Below are 23,225 nucleotides of genomic sequence, written 5' to 3' on the forward strand. Positions count from 1 at the left end.
CCTGTGCCGACGTCGCCACCACAGCTCCGCCGATCACAGCGGAATGTTCGACCGCCGATTCGGCTCAACCTGTAACCTGCTAACCGGATGGACTCTTGGTTTTCTTTGTTTCAACCCTCTTGTAAATAGCTCATCCTTTGTGTTATAGTTACACGTCACCCCCGCCGGACTCATTTTTTACAGGGGGTGAATGTGGTGATATAACCACTTAGTTATGTGTACTTGCAGTAGGGGGATGTATGCCTGTACCTGTAATACAGGTTCCTCCGGTAAGCCCCTGCCGGCTAGCTCCACCCACAGGGAGCTTCTGTATAAATATGCGTGTGAGTCACTCAGACCTTAGTCTACAGTTGCAGATGGAGGAATAGCATCGCACAGCAATAAAGCCTCTATTGTACTAGTCTCTCGTCTTTGAGTATAATTGTTAGCGCTACAATATACATACCCCCCCAGGCCTCTGTGTTCCTGCAGCTGTGCTAGCTTAAATTGCCCCTCGCCATTCTTCCTACAAAAATGAAATCACTATATTTTTCTGTTTCAACGATTCACCACAACCGTCAGAAAAAGTTTTCATATGATTTCTTGAAGGGCAGCAAGTGGCACAGTCGTTAGCACTGCTGCCTCACGGTGCCAAGGACCCAGGTTCAATCCAGGTCGTGGGTCACTGTCCATGTGGATTTTGCACATTCTCCAGTGTCTGCATGGGTCTCGCACCCATAACCCAAAAAGATGTGCAGGGTAGGTATATTGGCCACACTAAATTGCCCCTTCATTGGAAAAAAAGGAATTGGGTACTCTAAATTTTTTTTTTAAATCATCATTTTTTGCAGTTTCATTTTTAAAGTTAGTTTCTTTACCTCAGTTTGTTCATTCAACTCTGACCACACTATGTTCCCTGTTCATAAAGATGGACAAATCCAATCCGACCAATTACCATTTCATTTGTCTACTTTCCATCATGAGCGAAGTGAGGGCTGCTGACAGTGTGATCAAGGAGTAATTTACATAGCAAAAATCTGATCACCAACGCTCAATTTGGGGTCTGCCAGGGCCACTCAACTCATGATCTCATTACAGCCTGAGTCCAGGGGGCCGGTTTAGTATAGTTAGTTAAAGCAGACTATTCTAGCCAGTGTACAAACATGGGCAAAATAGCTGAACTCGAGGAGCGAGGAAAGAGTAACTGCCCTTGGCAGCAATGCAGCATTTCACCAGCATCAAGGAGCCTGAGCAAAACAGGTCAACGGAAATTGGGGGAGGACTCCCCACTGGTTGGAGTCATAACCAGCAAAGGAAGATGGTTGTGGTTGCTGGAGGTCAATTATCTCAGTCCCAGGACACCACTGAAGGAGCACCCGAGGGTCGTGACCTAGATCTAACATCTTCAGCTGCTTCGTCAATAACCTTCCCTCCATCATAACCTCTGAAGTGGGGTTTTTCAACATTCAGGCTTGGGCGAAGTGGCAACTAATATTTGCGCCACACAAATGCTGGGTAATAATCTCTTAACAGGAGACGATCTAACCATCAACCATTGCTGAATCCTCCACTCTCCATAAAATGGGGGTTACCAGAAACTGAACTGGACCAGCCATATAAATACTGTGGTTACAAATGCAGATCGGAGGTTAGGGATCCTACTGCGAGCAACTCGCCTATCCAAAGCCCGTCCACACCTACAAGATGCAAGTCAAGAGTGTGTGGGAATACTTTCCACTTGGCAGGATGGGTGCAGCTCGAACATGAGAAGTTCAACGCCATCCAGGACAAAGCAGGTCAACTGACTGGCACCTCATCCACCATCTTAAACATTTGAGTCCCTCCACTGCCAAGATACACTGCAGCAACGTAGCAACACATCAAGGTTCCTTCGACAGCATCTTTCAAACATGCAACCTCTACAAACTAGAGGGACCAAGACAACAAACACATGGGTATACTAAAACCTGCAAGCACCCCTTCAAGCCTCCCACCATCCGGACTTGAAATACTTTGCCTTCACTGTCTCCGGGACAAAATCCTGGACCTCCCTGCATAACAGCACTGTGGGTGTACCTGCATCACATGATTGCAGCAGCTCATCATCACCTTCTCAAAAGGAATTAGGGATGGGCAGAATAATAATTTCACCAAGGTCAGACTTTAGACAAAACTTTATTCAGATAATGAAAAGAACCGCTGCCATGGTATACAGTGCTGGCACCCCAGCCCAGGGACCATCAGGAATGCCAGTCCGGTTCTGAACTGTGAGTTTAAACTCCTACCAATGGCTTCCTATTGGGAAAGCTCCCATCCACTCATTGGGGAATTCTTATTCGACAATCTCCACGGGGAGATCAATCAATGATCCCCGTGGTCATCATAACATCCCTACCTCAAGTCAGTTTCTCCCCGGTGCTTCCACAAGGGGGCCCCTACCACCCGTTCGCACTCTGCCTCAAGTCCATTGTTGGTGGAGCCAGATCAGAAGTTGTGATACAGATTGATGATCTTCTCTTCCGTTGGGATCACTAGAGGGTGACAGACGAGGATTCTTCTTTAGCCTTGGTTTAAAGTGAAACATCTGATCCCTCGGACTTTTATGTCAGAACCAGAATCCTCACAATCGGTATACAGACAGACGGGGTCCTGCACCAGCGATGGCCATCAATGGAATATCGGAGAGAATGCTTCAAAGGGGCCAGGCTCCCTACATAGGTGGTGGTACAGCTGCTTCCTCAGAATATGACCATGGCCTTACAGGATACAGGCCCTGTTTTCTCTAATATGACTTCAGGGACCCAACTGGAGCCATCTCCAGAATTCCGTACATGGACTGGATCACCAGTCTTGAACATTCTCACATCTTATACATGGTGTTTAATTTAGATATTCCTGTTGGGACTCCACCCTCCCTTGTCAAGTTTGGGAATAACAAGCTTATTCTGGTGCAAAGCCATCGTCCCATCAATAGTTCTACTACGGTATGAGGAGTGGTCTTGTAATCAAATAAGAGCTGTGCTAACCTAGTCTCTATAAATGTGGCCGGCTGCTTCTTCTGACTGTTCTTGAAGGTCTGCTCGTTCGGCCAGTCTGTTGAACAATGGGTGATTATGGTGCTGTCCGAATGTTGGATGCTATTCGACCTTGTGAAGGCCTGGAACATCCCACAAGTGAAGGCTGTCAGAGGCCAAGACCTCCGGTATATCATATGTGCTAAGACTTTATCACAGTTTCTCAAAGGTGGGTGGAAGGTCACAGAGGCTTTGCGATGCACTTCAATCCAGTTGGGACCACCAAGATGAGGAACATTGATCAGTGCAGGGAGGCTAGGGGGAAGTTTCTGGTTTTCTTGGCAAAAGTCACATTGTTTAACCAGGTCCATGATGTCAGTGATGAGCCCGGGCCACCAAACATAACTCCTGGCCAGCATCTTCATTTTGGATACCCCAGGATGGTTGTTATCTAATTCCATGAGGATTGGGCACTATGCTGGGTGGGGAACTCCCCAGGATCCCCACAAGATTATACTGTCTACAAACACTAAGTTCTCTCTTAGTTAGGTATGGTTTCATGTCATTAGAAGGTTGGCTTTGATCCCACTGTTCAACATCTGCTTTCGCTTTGATAACATTGGATCTTTTGGCGTTGAAACCTTGATTTGCTTCACAGATACCAGGAGGATTTGTAAGAAATTTAAGGGCATTGTGAATTTTTCTCACTCATGCAAGGGAGCCAGGCTTGTCGGTAGTGGGAGACTACTCAAAGCATCAGTGTTGGCTATTCACGTCCCAGAACAATGCTCTAAGAAATATTCATATGCTGCCAGTAACAAAACCCAATGCTGCATCTGGGCAGAGGCAATAGGAGGGGTTGCCCTATCTTCTTTAAAAATAGTAAATAAAGGCTTATGGTCTGTCACCATCACTAACGCCAGCTTCTGTATCCTACTGAGGAATAAAGCAACAAATTCCTCCCGGGTTCCTCCCTGCCATATCGAAATTGTACCTCTGGAGGATGACTTGAGGGCTTTGGGTCATCATGATTTCACACTCTCTACGGGCACAAATGTTCTTGAGTCAGGAGCGTTTGGGAAAATCAGGCTTTTTATTACGCTAAATGTTGGAGCCCTGTATTCTTTCAGTAGAATTATCTTGTGTGCAACAATATTATTCGCCCGGAAGAAATAGCACATGTGACAATAAACCTCATGCGGGGATCAATCGATGATCCCTCATATCCTTTGTGGTCTTCATAACAGGCAGAAAAGCCCCACATACAATGAAATTTTATTTAATAGCTCAAAGTATTGAGAATAAATGGTGTTATGGCAAAGTTAGCAAATGTGGAAAGAATTAACCTACAGATGTTGAGAAATTAGGTAAAATAGTAACCAAGGTGAATATTCCACAACAAGCTCGATGTAGAGAAATGGCAGAATGTTTATTAACGACCAGAAATTGTACGAATGCTCAAGAATGGAATCCTGCTTTTGTTAAATTCGTTCCAAAAAGGACAGTTCGGTGGCACGGTGGTTAGCACTGGTGCTTCACGGCACTGAGGTCCCAGGTTCGATCCTGGCTATAGATCATTGTCCATGTGGATTTTGCACATTCTCCCCATATTTGATTTGATTTATCATTGTCACATGTATTAGTATACAGTGAAAAGTATTGTTTCTTGCTGTACAAACAACGCATACTGTACATAGGAAAGGAAGGAGAGACTGCGTGTGATTTGCTCCCACAAACCAAAGGTGTGCACAGTAGGTGGATTGGCCACGCTAAATTTCCCTTTAATTAGAAAAAATTAATTGGGTACTCTAAAATTTTTTTAAATTCTCTCCAAAGAATATCGCCTTGTGCCTTCCTCCCTCCAATCAAGCACACCAATTGCTGCTCCTTAGCCAAAGGTATTGGACATACCAGTGTGGAAAGCATTCCAAATTGTGTGACGGATGCAGTAAAGTGCCTCACAAATCAACTGGATCACCCCATGGTTCATTAATTAAATATCAAAACGTTACCTGTTGTAACTATTTATTTAGTACACATTTATATTGTTTTATGATCCCAATTGATGTTATAATTGGACAGGAAGGTCAGAGAATGTTACTGTAATAAGTCCACGGAGGCAGAAGTCACATCACCAGAATTCCTTTTATTTACAAACCCAACAGCTGAACAACCATGACCATTCAGTCTGCTGTCTACACCGGGAGTGCACAGGATCTGACACTCCCTGTAATATACACAGAAGGGGTTCCTCGATTGGGCCACTAATCGGGAAACTCTTACTCTATTTGGCCAATCTCAAAGGCCTGGCCTAAGTCATTACAGTTACGCTCGCTCAAAATACCGTTAACTTTTAATTTATTGTTCATAAAATATGGAGAAAGTCACAGGACCACAAATGAGTTTTAACAACAACAAAAAACGTTTATTAAAAAGATTAATATATTGGATTGTGATACGATGCTCCTTTATTCCCCCTATCATAACAATTACACACAGGTTTTAGGATTAGGACAGATTACAAAGTGCATGTTAATCGACAATGGTCTCATTAACACAGTCCCTTTTAAGCACACTAGATGACTGGGCAAATACACGCTCCACTCTGAACTCCAAGTGAATGTCCCCTCAGATGATTGTCACGTGAAAATTTCTAAACTCGGTCGACTTCCGGTTGCAGTGATGTGGAGCTAAGCCGCACGTTCGGTAGCTCCCGCTATTTTCGGTCTTTTGGGCTCTTTTAAGGGCCCGCATCGGTACTGGTTGGACTTTTCCCCATGTGGGAACACTTCCTCTAAGATTCTCCGCCGGTGGATGGCCTGGACCAGGAGCGGAGCGGTCAAAAAATCGGCTTTGGAGCAGTGAAAGGTGCGAGGCAGAAAAGGCAAAAGCTGCTTCAGCGCTCCTTCAGGGAGCTGAAGGCAGAGATCCTGGAACCGCTTAAGGCGTCCCTGGACAAGCTCATGGCGACCCAGACAGCTCAGGGTGCGGAGATCCGAGAGCTTCAGCAAAAGGCCTCGGAGAGCGAGGACAAACTCCTGGGCCTGGCAGTGAAGGGTGAGTTGCACAAGGCGGTCCACAAGAACATAGAACAGTACAGCACAGAATAGGCCCTTCGGCCCTCAATGTTGTGCCGAACAATGATCACCCTACTCAAACCCACGTATCCACCCTATACCCGTAACCCAACAACCCCCCCCCCCCCCCCCCCCCCCCCCCTTAACCTTACCTTTTAGGACACTATGGGCAATTTAGCATGGCCAATCCACCTAACCCGCACATCTTTGGACTGTGGGAGGAAACCGGAGCACCCGGAGGAAACCCACGCACACACGGGGAGGACGTGCAGACTCCGAAGTGGCGAAGAAGTGGTCAGCGAGGATGGAGGAGATGGAGAACCGCGCCCGTCGGAAGAACCTGCGGATTCTAGGCCTCCCAGAGGGGCTGGAAGGTTCGGATTTGGGGACTTATGTGACTATGATGCTGAACTCGCTAATGGGTGCGGGGTCGTTCCAGGGACCCTTGGAGCTGGAGGGTGACCATCAGGTGCTGCTGCGGAAACCCAAGCCAAACGAGCCTCGGGGGGTGCTGGTCCGTTTCGTCGACCGTGAATGTGTGCTGAGATGGGCGAAGAAGGAGAGGAGTAGTAAGTGGGAGAATGCAGAGGTCAGGATCTACCAGGACTGGAGTGCGGAGGTGGCAAAGAGAAGGGCTGGTTTTAATCGGATGAAGGCAGTGCTCCACAAGAAGGGGGTCAAGTTTGGCCTGTTACAGCCGGCACGCCTCTGGGTCACTTATAAAGACCGCCAGCTCTACTTTGACTCTCCAGAGGAGGCTTGGGCTTTCGTCCAGGCAGAGAAGCTGGACTTGGACTGGGGGCTCGGGGAACGGTGTACACAGCCTCCTCCTTGGTATCCCTTCGCTTTTATTCGTTCTATTTGATCATGTCTTTTTGCTGTTCTGCTTTTTCGCTTTTTTGGGACTGTTATCTGTTTACTTGGGCGTTTTGTCACGTCTGTTTTTTTCCCACTGGTTGAGACTTTGGGAGTGGTTCGCGGTCCTGTTGGGTCATGTGCCTGCCTTTTGTCGCGTGTTGGGTCGGGGGGCGGGGCTCGAGATGGAAGTGCGGGCTTCTCTCCCGCACTGGAGGTGCAGTGGGCGGGGCTGGCACTGCGCGGTGGTTGTGTTGCACTGGGGAGGGTCATTGGGGTGGCGGGAGCAGCAGGAGTCGGCTGACTTACGGAAGTACAATGGAAGGGGATACGCAGCTAGGGGGGGCCCTAGCTTGGGGGGGGGCGATGGGGAAGCTGGGGAGGTACCGGGTTGCTGCTGGAATGGCCAAGAAGGAGCTGGTGCATGTAGAGGGGGTCGGGGTGGGGATCTGTCTCCGTGGGGAATGGGCTCAGCAGGGGGCGCGGGCACGTGGCGGACTGAGGAAGAGTAATGGCTAGTCGACGTGGGAAAGGGGGGCAGGTAGCCCCCTGATCCGGCTGATAACCTGGAATGTGAGGGGACTGAATGGACCGGTCAAACGGGCCCGCGTGTTTGCGCACCTGAAGGGGCTGAAGGCGGATGTGGCCACGCTTCAGGAGACGCACCTGAAGGTGGCGGATCAGATTAGATTGAGGAAGGGATGGGTAGGCCAAGTGTTTCATTCGGGGCTGGATGCAAAACATCGGGGGGTGGCAATCCTGGTGTGAAGGTGTCATTTGAGGCGTCTAATGTGGTGGCAGACAGCGACGGGAGGTATGTGATGGTAAGCGGCAAGCTTCAGGGGGAGCGGGTGGTGCTAGTCAGTGTATACGCCCCGAATTGGGACAATGCGGGTTTCACACGGTGCATGTTGATTACAGATTTGGAGGCGGGGGGGCCTGATAATGGGGGGGGGGGGGGGGGGGGGGGGGGGGGGGGGGGGGGGGAGATTTCAACACGGTGCTGGATCCGCCACTGGATCGATTCAGATCCAAGACAGGTAGGAGGCCAGCGGCGGCTAAGGTGTTGAGGGGGTTTATGGACCAGATGGGAGGGGTGGATCCATGGAGGTTTGCGAGGCCGAGGGCCAGGGAATTTTCATACTTCTCCCCTGTGCATAAGGCCTATTCCCGGATTGATTTTTTTCATTGAGTAGGGCGCTGATTGCGAGGGTGGAGGATGCTGAGTATTCGGCGATAGCCATTTCTGACCACGCCCCGCACTGGGTGGACCTCGAGCTGGGGGAGGAGAGAGACCAGCGCCCGTTTTGGCGCTTGGAGGTGGGGCTGCTGGCGGACGAGGAGGTTGGCGGGCGGGTTCGAGGATGTATCGAGAGGTACCTGGAGGCCAATGACAATGGAGAGGTCCGAGTGGGGACGGTCTGGGAGGCACTGAAGGCGGTGGTTAGGGGGGAGCTGATCTCCATTCAAGCCCACAGGGAGAGGAGAGAGCAGAGGGAGAGACTGGTGGGGGAGATGGTGAGGGTTGACAGGAGATACGCGGAAGCTCCGGAGGAGGGATTGCTGAGGGAGCGGCGTAGTCTCCAGGCTGAGTTCGACTTGCTAACCACCAGAAAGGAGGAAGTTCAGTGGAGGAAGGCACAGGGAGCGGTGTATGAATATGGGGAGAAGGCGAGCAGGATGCTGGCGCACCAGCTCCGTAAGCGGGATGCGGCCAGGGAGATTGGTGGAGTTAAGGATAGGGGAGGAAATGTGGTGCGCAGGGGGCTAGACATTAATGGGGTCTTCAGGGACTTTTATGAGGAACTGTATCAGTCTGAACCCCCAGTGGAGAAGGGGGGGATGGGCGCTTTTTGGATCGGCTGAGATTCCCGAGGGTGGAGGAGGGACAGGTGGAGGAGGGACAGGTGGAGGGACTGGGGGTGCCGATTGAGCTGGAGGAGCTGGTCAAAGGGATAGGGAGCATGCAGTCGGGGAAGGCGCCAGGGCCGGATGGGTTCCCGGTCGAATTCTATAAGATGTTTGTCAGGACCTTCAATGAGGGAAGGGGGGGTTCTGCCTCCAACGATGTCTCGGGCGCTGATTTCCTTGTTCCTTAAGCGGGACAAGGATCCCCTGCAGTGTGGGGTCATACTGGCCGATCTCACTCTTAAATGTAGACGCCAAGCTGTTGGCGAAGGTTTTAGCCACGAGGATAGAGGACTGTGTGCTGCAGGTTATCCACGAGGATCAAACCGGGTTCGTGATGGGGAGGCAGCTGAACACTAACATACGGAGGCTCTTGAATGTTATAATGATGCCGGCGGTAGAAGGGGTGACGGAGATAGTGGTGGCGTTGGACGTGGAGAAGACCTTTGATAGGGTTGAGTGGGGGTACTTGTGGGAGGTGCTGGATAGGTTCGGGTTTGGGGAGGGGTTTTTCAGGTGGGTGAGGCTGTTATGAGGCCCCGATGGCAAGCGTGGCCACGAAGAGGAGGAGGTCGGAGTATTTTCGGTTATACCGAGGGACGAGGCAGCGGTGTCCCTTGTGGCCCCTGCTTTTTGCGCTGGCAATTGAACCCCTGGCCATGGCGCTGAGGGGGTCGAGGAACTGGTGCGGGGTGGGGAGGAGCACCGAGTGTCGCTCTATGCGGATGACCTATTGCTGTATGTGGCGGACCCGGTGGGGGGAATGGCAGAGGTGATGAGGATTCTCCGGGAATTTGGGGATTTCTCGGGGTACAAGCTCAACTTGGGGAAGAGCAAGTTGTTCATTGTACACCCCGGGGACCAGAAGTGGGGGATTGGTAGGCTCCCACTAAAAAGGGCGGAGAGGAGCTTCAGGTACTTGGGGGTCCAGGTGGCCAAGAGCTGGGTGGCCTTGCATAAGCTTAACCTCACAAGGCTGGTGGAGCAGATGGAGGAGTTCAAGAGATGGGACATGGTGCCGCTGTCTCTGGCAGGTAGGGTACAATCAGTCAAGATGATGGTGCTCCCGAGATTTCTGTTCCTGTTCCAATGCCTCCCCATCTTTTCCCAAAGGCCTTTTTCAGGCGGGTTAACAGGAGCATTACGGGGTTTGTGTGGGCACACGGGACCCCGAGGGTGAGAAGGGTGTTCTTGGAGCGGGGCAGGGATGGGGGGGGGGGGCTGGCGCTGCCCAACCTCTGTGGGTATTATTGGGCTGCCAACGCAGCGATGGTGCGTCAGTGGGTAATGGACGGGGAAGGGGCAGCATGGAAGAGGATGAAGATGGCGTCCTGTGTGGGCACGAGCCTGGAGGCGCTGATAACAGCGCTGTACCACGAGCCCGGTGGTGGTGGCTACGCTCAAAATTTGGGGGCAATGGAGACGGCACAGGGTGGGGGGGGGGGAGGTGGGGGCCTCGATGGGGTCCCCATTACGGGGGAACCACCGGTTTGTCCCGGGGAGAATTGATGGCGGGTTCCTGAGTTGGCACAGAGCAGGTGTTAGGAGGTTGAGGGACCTGTTTGTAGCTTTAAAATCCTCTCTCAATTAGAATATTTTCCCTTGGTGGTTTGCTTTGTGAAATTCAGTCCAAGTTTCACAAATGACTTTTAAACAAAGCTTCCAATCCATTTTTAGTTAGTCCAGTCTAGAATTTCACATCGTCTCCTTTAGAATTTCTTGGTCTTGACTGCTGTGCAAACTGCTCACAATTGCTCTAACACTCAATTCTCGGATTGTATTAAAATGACATCTTTCTGTCCCAATTCCCTGGTTATCTGGACTTCATCTTGTTCCTTAGGAAACCTGCATATTTGCAACTCCTTTGACCTGATCAGCTTTCCTGTTACAGGCTGTCCAATCTCCAGTGATTGGTCTCCAGCTATTTTGATTGAACCAAATTAAATAAATTGAGACACAAATTAAAAGGGGTAGCCCCTTTAAAGGGATATTGCCTTAAAGAAAAACAGATCGCAAATGAGCCTTAAATATCAAACTGAAATGAAAACAATAAAGCACCCCAGACCCTGCGGATCCCACCAGGCACGTGACCTGAATAAAGGAAAACCCCTCTGGTTAAATGGCCTCCTTTTGTTAAGCAATAACTTACTTCTCCTGTTCATTCTTCATGCTTGTTTTCAACAATTATAGAGAGGGGTCCTTTAAAATATTCGCTAAATATTCTGGAAAATAAAATGATTCTTGAAAATTATTGAATTTGGAGAAATTAGTAAGTTAGAAAATTGGCTAATCTTTTGAATACTGTCCATTACTGTCTCAAATGTTATGAATAATGTACTGCAAGTACTCTTACTGATATGACGGTAAATCCAACGAGTTTGAAACAATCTCTTAACTGAGACCAGACTTGACGTAGGGAGTTTGAACGTGGGACAAGAGTCGTGGAAAGATAATTAATTTGGAGTAATTGATTGATGGCTAATTCAGCAATCGCCTGTTAAGTGACTGACACTTGCCTGAACGAATTAAGGGGGTCATATCTGAGAATTAGAACCAATGAAACCAAGTAAGGGGCTAAACCCAGAGAAGGATTCCCTTATGAATGTGATCCGTTTGACTGATGAGGAATTTTAGCCTTTAGAGAATCGTTGCAGCATTGATAAAAATTACTTTTAAGGCCTTTTGTTGAAGTAACTTTTAATTTTGTAACCTTAAGTCACTTTTATCTTGAAGTTTTTGCTTCGAGTCGTTGATGGAACAAGGACATTTTGAGACACGCAGGGAAAAGTCTTTCCAGTTAATTTTGTGTGAATGTACCAAAATGTGTTCTTAAAGAAATAAACATTACTTTACATTTATTCAACTGGACTGTGACTTTATCTCTGAGCAAGAGATATGGGGAATCTTACAATGCCGTCGCCCCCTCTTGGCACAATAGAAACTTAGTTGAAATTTTACCAACCCCCACAAATGCAAGCACCGTTGTCCAGAACTGTAATTTTCATAGCGAGCACGTTTAGCAAAGAAACACTATTCAACATGACTCACATTGGGGAACGCATGGCCGAGGCCGCACGTAGCCCTGTTTTGTACAGTGGGGTACTCCGCTCGGCGGAACTCCCCACTGTAGAAAGATCCTGATCTCCAAGTTCCATGAAGCGATCCCCCACTCCACCCACCCAGAATGCACTATAGGGTCCCCTGTCCAACACCCCTGGCCCAATCGTGCGCACACAAAAAATGCCAGCTTGAAATCCCGTTGACAACGGCAGAACCAGTAGATCCCACTGGCGGGCCGCCTCAAACGCCAAAAAACACTTGGCGGGTGGTGGGAAAATAACAACCTGTGTGTACCAAAGCACTAATCATAGAATTTACAGTACAGAAGGAAGCCATTCAGCCCAACATGTCTGCACCGGCCTGTGGAAAGGGCACCCTACCTAAGCCCACACCTCCACTCTATCCCAGAAACCCCACCTAACCTTCTTGGACACTAAAGGCAATTTAGCATGACCAATCCACCTGACCTGCACATCTTTGTACTGTGGGAGGAAACCAGAGTACCCGGAGGAAACTCATGCAGACACGGGGAGAACATGCAGATTCTGCACAGACAATGACCCAAGCTGGGAATCAAATCTGGGACCCTGGAGCTCTGAAGCAACTATGCTAACCACTGTGCTATCATGCTGCTTGTATTACCTCGCAGCTTATTGTTTTGCACACTCCTGATCAACCAGCAGCCTTCAAATTCAAACTCCATAGAAAATTTGCGGTGCATAAACAGGTCATTCTACCAATCATGTCTGCACCATCCGAAAAAGAGAAAACAGAAATTAGGTGCTCATTTTTATCCCATTTTCGAGCACCTGATCCATAGCTTAAACTCATCTAAAATGCCACAGCCTGCATCTTCTACCACACAAAATCAGGAGTCCCCATGTCTACTCAACTTTTCTGAGCTCCCGCACTGCAACAAACAGACTTGAAGGTATTCATTTTCACATCAAAAGCCTAAGGTTTTAAGTTGCATGACTCTAGTTACTTCTGACAGTTATATAAATATCTCACATATGCATCCTCCACTCTACTGGGTTGCTTACCCTTAGATTCTACTCTCCCAACGCCACAAGAGTGGCAAGGTAGCACAGTGGTTAGCACTGTTGCTCCACAGAGCCACAGCCCCGGGTTCGATTCCCAGCTTGGGTCACCATCTGTGCAGAGTCTGCACACACTCCCCATGTCTGCATAGGCTTCCTTCAGGTGCTCCGGTGTCCTCCCACAAGTCCCGAAAGACATGCTTGTTAGGTGAATTGGACATTCTGAATTCTCCCTCAGCAGTACCCGAACCAGCGCCGCAGTGTGGCGATCAGGGGATTTTCACAGTATCTTCATTGCAGTGTTCATGTAAGCCTACTTGTGACACAAATAAAAATTATTTCATTTATGCCCTCTGGAAATCTCTTCCCCATTTTCAAAAGCTTCCTCAAAACCGATCTTGATTTTGCTTTTTGGCTCTTTTGTCCGCTCTGCTGCTTTTCGTCCTGTTCAGCACCCTCAAGTGTGAGGAACACACCAAGTTATTTCTTTAAAATCTTCCACAAAATAGTTTAATTCCCTCCACTATTACCTTATCAAGGGCTATTTTAGAAGAATCAACAAACCTAGTGTTTAACTAACTGTCTTAATTAGGTACTCTTCAATTCTTGCCATTGGACACTTCTGCTGCTGCACAGGCCTTAATAGTTCCAGAGAGCAGGAGTCAGCTTCTTTTATCTTAGTTACAAAATCCCTTTGAAAGCAAATTAATTTAGTAGCAAAAATGTTTTAAAAATTGCTGGTGCACAATTGTCGTTTCTTCGGTTCCAAACGTTTTGATACTGCTTTTTTGTCAGAACACATGATGTTTTGATAGTCGTTCTCATAAGTTGAGGCAAGGAGCAGGGGAACATACCAACTGATGTTTTAGACTCCGCAAAGGCTTAGAATTTAGTTAAGTTAATACTTGAGCCATACATAAATCGGAAAAGATTTTACTCACATACTGAATTACACTATCTAAGCAATTAAAGCATGACCATTGTTATCAGTGCCCCTACATTAGGAAGTGGAAAATGGGGTTCTGTTCCAGTCTTCTATGCAGCAAACATTGCTGGAAATAGACATGTGAAGAGACATTACAAACCACCAGAGGTGAACTCAGCTGAAATTCCCTGAAGTCAAACATTTGAACACAGTTAAAAGTTCACAGACAAATGATGGTCAATTTACAAGTAATTCGAGGGCAACAGGGGCGTGATTCTCCTACAGCGGGATTCGCCGTTTTGCTGGCGCCCGGAGGTTTCCCGACGGAGAAACCCCACTGACCGACCAGCATAATGGAGAATCACACCGGCAGGTGGGGCAGAAATGTGGCACGGCGGGGCAGAGAATCCGCCCCAGGTTTCCACCGTATTACACTCCAGCAAGGAGTGAATGCCTTTAGGTGTGGATTTGAGAGAACTGGCCAAACAAGACAAAAATACATAAAGCTAGACAAATAAAGATTCCAAACCTCTGACCAGATTTTTATTGAATGCAAATTTCACCATCTGCAGTGGCGAGATTTGAACCCGAGTAATGTGCTGCGGTTTCTGGCTGACTAATAATAATAATAGCTTATTGTCACAAGTAGGCTTCAATGAAGTTATTGTGAAAAGCCCCTAGTCACCACATTCCAGGGCCTGTTCGGGGAGGCCGGTACGGGAATTGAACCTGTGCTGCTGGCAGTCCAGTGACAATACCACTATGCCACTGTCTTCCCTGGGTCCTCTAAATTATTTTCTTTTGTTTTAAATAAATTTTATTCAAATTTTAACCAGCACAACAAAGAAAAACAGTAACCCCCCCCCCAATACAAAAGCAATAAATTAACAAAAAAAAAGAAATGAGCATAAAACCATGAAACCACACCCCCAAAGCAAAAACGTAGCCCATCCCCATCACCCCCCCCCCCCCGATCCCCATCAACCCCCCCCGATCCCCATCACCATCAACCCCCCCCCCCCCCCCCCCCCCCCCGGGTTGCTGCTGAAGTTGACCACCCCCTAATGCCCCGCCAGGAAGTCTAGAAACGACTGCCACCGACGGGAGAACCCTTGTACCGACCCCCTCAGGGCAAACTTGACCCTCTCCAGTTTAATGAACCCCACCATGTCGTTGATCCAGGATTCCGCGCTCGGGGACTTTGCATCCCTCCACTGTAAAAGAATCCTGCGCCGGGCTACCAGGGACGCAAAGGCCAGAATACCGGCCTCTTTCGCCTCCTGCACTCCGGGCTCTGATGCTACCCCGAAAATTGCGAGCCCCCAGCCCGGCTCCACCCTGGAGCCAACCACCCCTGACAAGGTCCCCGCAACCCCCTCCAAAAGCCCTCCAGCACCGGACATGCCCAGAACACGTGGGTGTGATTTGCTGGGCTCCCCGAAGACCTGCCACACCTGTCCTCTTCCCCCAAAGAACCGGCTCAGCCTGGTCCCAGTCATATGCGCCCTATGCAGCACCTTTAGTTGGATTAAACTAAGCCGCGCGCAAGAGGAGGAGGAATTCATCCTCCCCAGAGCATCCACCCACGTCCCCTCATGGATATCCTCTCCCAGCTCCTCCTCCCACTTCGCTTTCAGCTCTTCCACCGAGGCCTCCTCCCCTTCCTGCATCACTTGGTAGATTGCCGAGATCCTCCCCTCACCGACCCACGTCCCCAAAAGCACCCTATCCTGAACCCCCCTTGGCGGCAACAGTGGAAACTCCGCCACCTGTCGCCTAACAAACGCCCTAATCTGCATATACCTGAAGGTATTCCCGGGGAGGAGACCCCACTTCTCCTCCAACTCCTCTCGGGTCACAAACTTCCTGTCGCAACTTCCCATCCGCCTGATACCTGCCCTGTGCCAGCTCAAAAGCCCTCCGTCCATCCTCCCTGGTACAAACCGGTGGTTCCCCCGTATCGGGGACCAAACTGAGGCCTTCACCTCCCCCCCCCCATGCCGCCTCCACTGCCCCCAGATTTTGAGGGTAGCCACCACTACCGGACTCGTAGAATACCTTGCTGGGGGGAGCGGCACGGCGCCGTCACCAGCGCCTCTAAGCTCGTGCTCACACAGGACGCCGCCTCCATCCTCTTCCATGCCGCCCCCACCCCCTCCATCACCCACCTAGGTATCATTGCCACGTTCACAGCCCAGTAGTACCCACACAGGTTGGGCAGCGTCAAACCGCCCACTTCCCTGCCCCGCTCCAAGAATACCCTCCTCACCCTCAGGGTCTTCTGCGCCCGCACAAACCCCGTAATACTTCTACTGACCCTCCTGAAAAAAGCCTTCGGGATCATGATGGGTAGACACTGGAAGAGTAACAGAAACCTTGGGAGCACCATCATTTTAACCGACTGGACCCTGCCCACTAAGGAGAGTGGCAACACATCCCACCTCCTAAACTTCTCCTCCATCAGCTTCGTAAAGTTTAGCCTATGCAGGGCCGCCCATCTCCTGGCTATCTGGACCCCCATGTATCTGAAGCTCCTCTCTGTCCATTTCAGCAGAAGCTCCCCTATCTCTCTCTCCTGGTCTCCCATATGCACCACGAACAGCTCACTCTTCCCCACGTTGAGTTTATACCCAGAGAAGTCCCCGAACTCCTCAAGAATTCTCATCACCTCCGGCATCCCCCCCGCCGGATCTGCAACGTACAACAATAAATCGTCCGAGTACAACGACACCTACCCCCCCCCCCCCCCCCCCCCCCCCCCCCCCCCACACACACTACCCCCCTCCAGTTCCTCGATTCCCTTAGCGCCATGGCCAGGGGTTCGATCGCCAACGCAAACAGCAGGTGAGACCCCCGGTACAACCAAAAGTTCTCCGACCTCCTCCCATTCATCACCACACTCGCCACCGGGGCCTCACCCACCTAATAAATCCCTCACCAAACCCGAACCTCCTCAAAACCTCCCACAGGTATCTCCACTCCACCCTGTCAAAGGCCTTCTCCGCATCCATCGATGCCACTATCTCCGCCTCTCCGCCCACATCATTATGACATTGAGAAGCCGCCGCACATTAACGTTCAACTGCCTCCCCTTCACAAAACCCGTTTGATCCTCGTGAATAACCTGCAGCACCACATCCTCCATCCTCCTGGCCAATATCTTGGCCAGCAGTTTCGCGTTCACATTGAGGAGCGAAATCGGCCTGTATGACCCACACTGGATGGGGTCCTTATCTCGCTTCAGAATCAATGAAATTAACGCCCTGGACATCGTCGGGGGCAAAGCCCCCCCCGCTTCCCTCCCTCCCTTGCCCCATTCAAGGTCCTAACTAGCAGCGGGCCCAGCAGGTCTGAAAACTTCTTGTAAAATTCCACCGGGAACCCATCGGGCTCCGATGACTTCACTGACTGCATACTCCCCATCACATTGATCAGCTCCTCCAGCTCAACTGGCGCCCCCAGACCCTCTACCTGCTCCTCCCCTACTCTCGGGAACTCTAGCTTGTCCAAAAAGCGGTCCATTCCTCCCTAGGGGGCACTGACAGGTATAACTCCTCATAGAAGGTCCTAAACACTCCGTTAATGCCCCTAGCACTGCGCACCAGACTCCCTCCTCCATCCCTAACTCCCCCTATCTCCCTCGCCACCTCCCGCTGTCTAAATTATTTTCTAACTAATTTCTAAATAAGCACTTCGCAACTTCTGATCAAGTTAACAATGGCATGTTTGACCAATGATTCAAATTAATTTTGTTTTAGGATCTATTGTGAATGACTTGCACAAGCCAGAGCCAAAATTTGCTAATCACCAATAAGTTAACAATTTGGTGTTGATTTACAAATAATTGGATGAATCCAGAGCAAATTAAAGAAACAGAATTGCAGGACTTTCCTTTGCAGTATGTGTGTTAAAGACCTTCAGGCTATATAAGGGAGCATGAAACGGTAGATTTCTCGGGACTCAACATTAATAATTTTACCAATACTGGTTCATAGTTTTTTAAAACCAGATGTGAAATGACAGTCCTTTTATTTAAATATTTTCTTTTCTTTTAACTTTAAAAACAAATTCCAATTAATGGGCACTTTAGTGTGGTCAATCCATCTACCCTGCACATCATTGGGTTGTGGGGGTGAGAGCCACATAGATAAGGGGAGAATGTGCAGACTTCCGGTGACGGCTATGGAGGAGTAAGTCACGTATTTGGCGGCTCCTGCTCTGGTTGGACTTTTGGACCTTTCCCTCAGACTTTTCTTTGGTTTTAATCGGAAGGTTCGTTGGCTGAGGCAGCTGGGCACTGTTTATGGAAAAAAGGATCAGAAGTGTGCGAAGGGCAGAAACAAGAAGCCAGTAGCGAGCGATGTTGAAGTTGTAACGGGAGACAGTATGGCCCAGGGACGGACCCCTGGAGTGGCAGCGCAGCGTGCAGCAGACCCAGTGATGCAGGCCATTCAGGATGGTTTCGCCAGACAGAAGCGGGAATGCCTGGACCCGATCAAGGAGTCTATTGATCACCTGGAAAGCAGACTGGACGCCCAGGACCGGGCGATTCGGAAGGTGGAGCAGGTGCTGCTGGAACAAGAGGAGCACCAAACAGCTGTGGAGCTGGAGGTGGGGATGCTTCGGGAACAGCAGAAAAGGCTCTTGGAGAAGGTGGAAGACCTTGAGAACCGGTCATACCAACAGAATCTAAGAATTGTTGGGCTTCCGGAGGGAGATGAGGGAGAAGATACTGGCGCATACATGGCGGGTATGTTCGAAACGCTGCTGGGGGAGGGGGCATTCCCCCGACTGCTGGAGGTGGACAGGGTGTATCGGGCGCTTTCCAGGAAACCCCGGGCGGGAGACCCTCCGAGGGCGATGGTGGTGAGATTCCACAGGTTCTTGGGCAAGGAATGTATTCTGCGATGGGCTAAGCACACGCAGAGTTGCAAGTGGGAGAATAGCATCCTGCGGGTGTACCCAGGACCTGAGCGTGGAGGTGGCTAGGAAGAGGGCAGGCTTCAATCAAGTCAAGATGATTTTCTTTGAGAAGCAGGTAAAGTTTGGCTGCTGTACCCGGCGCGCCTGTGGGTTACGCACGAAGACCAACATCATGATTTTGAGTCACCCGACAAGGCGTTGGACTATGCAAAAAAAGGACTGGTGGGAGCTTGAGAACTTGTGGACTCGGTGACAATACCTTGGCTTACATTGGGCCCTTTTTCTTTGTTTGTTTTTCTCTGGGGGGGGGCTTTTGTTTATTTGCTTTTCTCTCCCCCTTGGAATGTTGGTGAGGATTCGGTTGGGTTTGTTTTTCCTTTTTCTCTTTATGTTGTTAAAATCGGCTATGTTTTTTCGTATAGCTTTGTATCAGTCTTTTTGGAGCTCTGTTTAGGGGAGAGGGGGGAGAATCAATCTTCTATTTGTTTTTGGTTCCTTCTTTTTGGGGTAGATGTTGGTAACGTTCCTTTTGTGTTCTATTTTGTTGTGCACGTTGGTAGGATGGAGACGTGTCTGCCTGGGTTTCGGTGGATGGTGCTTTTGTTCTTTGTTTCTTGCTGCTGGATGTTTGTTTGGGGATTGTTGGATGAGAGAACATGTTGACAGGAGAAGGGGGAGGGGAGCGAAGGAACAATGGGTGGGAGACTTCTTGGCGCCAGAGGTGGGGTCACCAAACTAGCTGGGTGAGCTAGCTCACGGAAGCACAGTGGGGGTGTGTATATATTTAGTTTATTAGCTGGGGGGGGGGGAGATCCGTGGAAATTTAGGTAGCCAAGAGTCCGGAATTTTCTTTCTTCTCCCACGTTCACAAGGTGTATTCCCGGATAGATTTCGTTGTAGTGGGCAGGGCCCTGGTGGCGGGGGTGGTGGACACGGGCGATTTGGCAATTACGATCTCGGACCATGCTCCGCACTTGCAGGTCAGTATAAACAGCAAGCAGCGCCCGCAATGGAGATTGGATGTGGGGCTGTTGGCGGACGACGGTCTGCAAGAGGTTGAGGAAGTGCACGCTGAACTACCTGCAAGTAAACAACACGGGGGAGGTCTCACCACCGGTGGTCTGGGAAGCGCTGAAGGCAGTGGTGAGAGGAGAACTGATCTCAATCCGGGCTCACAGGGTCAGGACAAAAAGGGCAGAAACGGACCGACTGGTAAGAGAGATCTTACGAGTGGATAGGATACATGCCGAGGTTCCAGAGGCAGGGCTATTGAGGGAACGCCAGAGGCTGCAGGCAGAATTTGGTTTGTTAACTACAGGTAGTGCAGTGGAGCAGCTCAGGAACGTGAAGGGAGCGATCTACGAGCCTGGGGAAAAGGCCAGTAGGATGCTTGCACTGCAGCTCAGAGGGAGGCAACTAGGGAAAGTGGTTGACAGGGATAGGAAGTCAGTTGGGGACTCTGAGCGGGTGAGCAAGAGCTTTTGGGACTTTTATAGTAGGTTATATTGATCCGAACTCCCTGGGGGGCCGGAGGGGATGAGGCTCTTCTTAAATGGGCTGACTTTCCCGAAGGTGGATGGGGAGCTGGTAGAAGGGCTGGGGCCCCCGGTTGTGCTGGAGGAGATAGTGGAGGGCTTGAAGGTCATGCAGTCAAGGAAGCCCCGGAGCCGGACGGGCACCCAGTCGAGTTCTATAAAAGGCTCTCCAGAATATTGGGGCCGGTACTCCAGAAAGTTCTTAAGGAGGCCAAGGAAAGAGGGTTTTACCCCAGACAATGTCACAGGCTATGATCTCGCTCACGGAGCTGTGCGGTTCTTATAGGCTGATATCCATGTCAAACGTGGATGCCAAACGCCTGGCCAAGATTCTGGCCTCTAGGATTGAGGAATATGTACCGGACGTTATAGGGTAGGACCAGACAGGGTTTGTAAAGGGAAGGCAGCTGGGGACCAATGTAAGAAGGGTTGCTCAATGTGATTATGATTCCCCTGGAAGGCAGTGAAGTGGAAGTGGTGGTTGCGATGGACGCTGAAAAAGCGTTCGACGGTGTCGAGCGGGATTACTTATGGGAGGTGCTGGAGCGGTTCGGGTTTGGGAGGGGCTTTGTTGACTGGGTTAGGCTGCTGTACTGTGCGCCGGTAGCTAGTGTACGGACAAATAGGACGACATTGGAATATTTCAGACTACATCGGGGGACGAAATAGGGGTATCCCCTCTACCCACTGCTGTTTGCACTAGCAATAGAGCTGCTGGCAATTGCTCGGAGGGCCTCAAGGGGATTGAAGGGGTTGGTTCAATGGGGGTGGGTGGAGAACAGAGTCTCATTGTATGCGGATGACTTGCTGCTGGATGTCTCAGACCCAATGGAGGGAAATTATGGGAATCCTAGGGGAATTCGGCCAGTTTTCGGGTTACAAGCTTCATGGGGGAAGAGCGAGATGTTTGTGGTTCAGACGAGAGGTCAGGAGAGGCAACTAGGGTAACTGCCGTTCAGAGTGGTAGGGGACAGTTTTAGGTGCTTGGGTATTCGGGTGGCGAGGCATTGGGACAGGCTACACAAATTGAACTTGGCCCAGTTGGTGGACCAGATGAAGGAGGATTTCCGGAGTTGGGACGCGCTCCGGAACTCCGGATGTTGTCTCTGGGTGCAGTCGGTAAAAGTGACAGCCCTCCCAAGGTTTCTCTTCATTTTCCAGTGCCTCCCCATCTTCATCCTGCGGTCCTTTTTTTAAGCGTATTAATAAGATAATTGTGGGCTTTGTGTGTGTGTGTGTGTGTGTGTGTGTGTGTGGGGGGGGGGGGGGGGGGGGGTTAAGCCCCCGCAGGTGAAAAGGGAAATGCTCGAGCGGAATTGGGGAGATGGTGGACTGGCGCTGCCAAATTTCAGTAATTATTAGTGGGCGGCTAACATAGCATGGTGAGGAGATGGCTGGTGGGGGGGGGGCCGGCGTGGGTGCGCATGGAGGCGGCTTCATGTCAGGGCACACGTCTAGGGGCACTGGTGACAGCGCCCCTGCCGTTCCTGCTGAGACGATTGCTGGAGTGGAGAGACTCAAAGCTCCCACAATCGGAGACCTGGCTTTCCTCTGCCTGGAGAAAATTAAGTTTGCCATGAGAGAGTCTCAGCTGGGATTCACCCGGAGGTGGCAACCATTCGTGGACTTCCTTACAGAGAACTAATCATCAGAAGAAAGTGGGGGGAGGGGGTTAAGTTAGAATAGGTTAGGGGGTAAGTAATGACAAGACCTGCAGGAGAAGGTGGCGGAATTTGCACTCTGTATATATTTATCTTGTTGATTTTGTTGCTGCTAAAATGCTAAAGAAAATACCTCAATAAAACGTTTATTTTTTAAAAAGGGGAGAATGTGCAAACTCCACACAATGACCTGGGGTCGGGATCAGACCCGGGACCAGATTCGAACCCTGATCCTCAGCACAGTGATGCAGCAGTGCTAACCGCTGTACCACCAAGAGAAACTACAGTCCTAAATAACTAACTTAAGATCATTTCATCAAGTGAAATGGTAATTGACAGCTATAAATTGAAATCATGTTACAAGTTCCAATCCAATACAACCGAAGAACTATGCAGTGTATTTGTTTCAATAGCATTTTACAAACACTATGTCTAAATGATTATACCATTACCTGAACAGAAATTAACAGCAGGAAGTTAAAAAATCATACCCCTTTTAGACAAAGGCAAATAGCTGCTATTTCACAAAAGAGTCCAATGAATGTTTTAAATACCAAAAGAGTAACAAATCTGTAACCTCAGTCTGAAGTTCACACAAATCATTCAATTCTCACTCTTGTGGCTTATGACATCACCTGAAGCCCTCAATCAAGATGCCAGTACAAGCTGCTGTACAATCACTTCCATTATTGCCTGTAACTTGTGTGTGTTCATTTGAGGGATGATGACGGACTTTATGATGAGGACGGCACACACCGCTCGCCACCAATTTAACTGATAAACCCGAGAAAGTGAAGCGCATTGACACTTTTCGATAATCGGGAAGAGCAAAACTTCCCTGAGATGCGGCCACCTGAATGCTGCACACCGGCGACGGCTGGCATTTCACCTCGCCCACCCGCCCGGGCCGTGCCAAAGCCTTGGACCCCCTCCCACCTCTGGCTGCGATACTGGGACACCAACACCAAACCCACCTTGTCCGCTCCTCTCCACCTCACTGACAGTTGAGCGCGCGATGCCGCTTCTCTTTGGCGCACACTCACCTGTCGCTATCGCAATCCCCCTGTCAGGTACAAAAGCTGTTTTAGTCGGCGTTTGATTTAGATTTTTCGGTCCCCTTTGACCCCCCCCCCGCGTCTCTCTTTCTAATTACGAGCCAGTTGTACAGAGGCGCTTCCACTGACGCAAACCCTCCTACAAACACCACGTCGATTTTTTTCCACTGGTTTCTTTTCCCAGGCTGCCTTG

General features: G+C 49.9%; 1 protein-coding gene across 9 annotated transcripts in view; it reads right to left on the bottom strand.

The window, feature by feature from the left end:
- Positions 1-23,220, bottom strand: part of erc1b (ELKS/RAB6-interacting/CAST family member 1b) — a 1,169,759-nt gene extending 1,146,539 nt beyond the window's left edge. For 7 of the 9 annotated variants that reach the window (XM_038780204.1, XM_038780201.1, XM_038780203.1 and 4 more), the window contains exon 1: positions 23,021-23,220. The gene's annotated coding sequence lies outside the window, so the exon portion shown is untranslated. The other 2 variants (XM_038780198.1, XM_038780206.1) reach the window with 2 other exon arrangements.
- Positions 23,221-23,225: the final 5 nt, after the last annotated feature.

Source organism: Scyliorhinus canicula, chromosome 20 (genome assembly GCF_902713615.1).
Source record: "Scyliorhinus canicula chromosome 20, sScyCan1.1, whole genome shotgun sequence".
NCBI classification, from domain to species: Eukaryota; Metazoa; Chordata; class Chondrichthyes; order Carcharhiniformes; family Scyliorhinidae; genus Scyliorhinus; species Scyliorhinus canicula.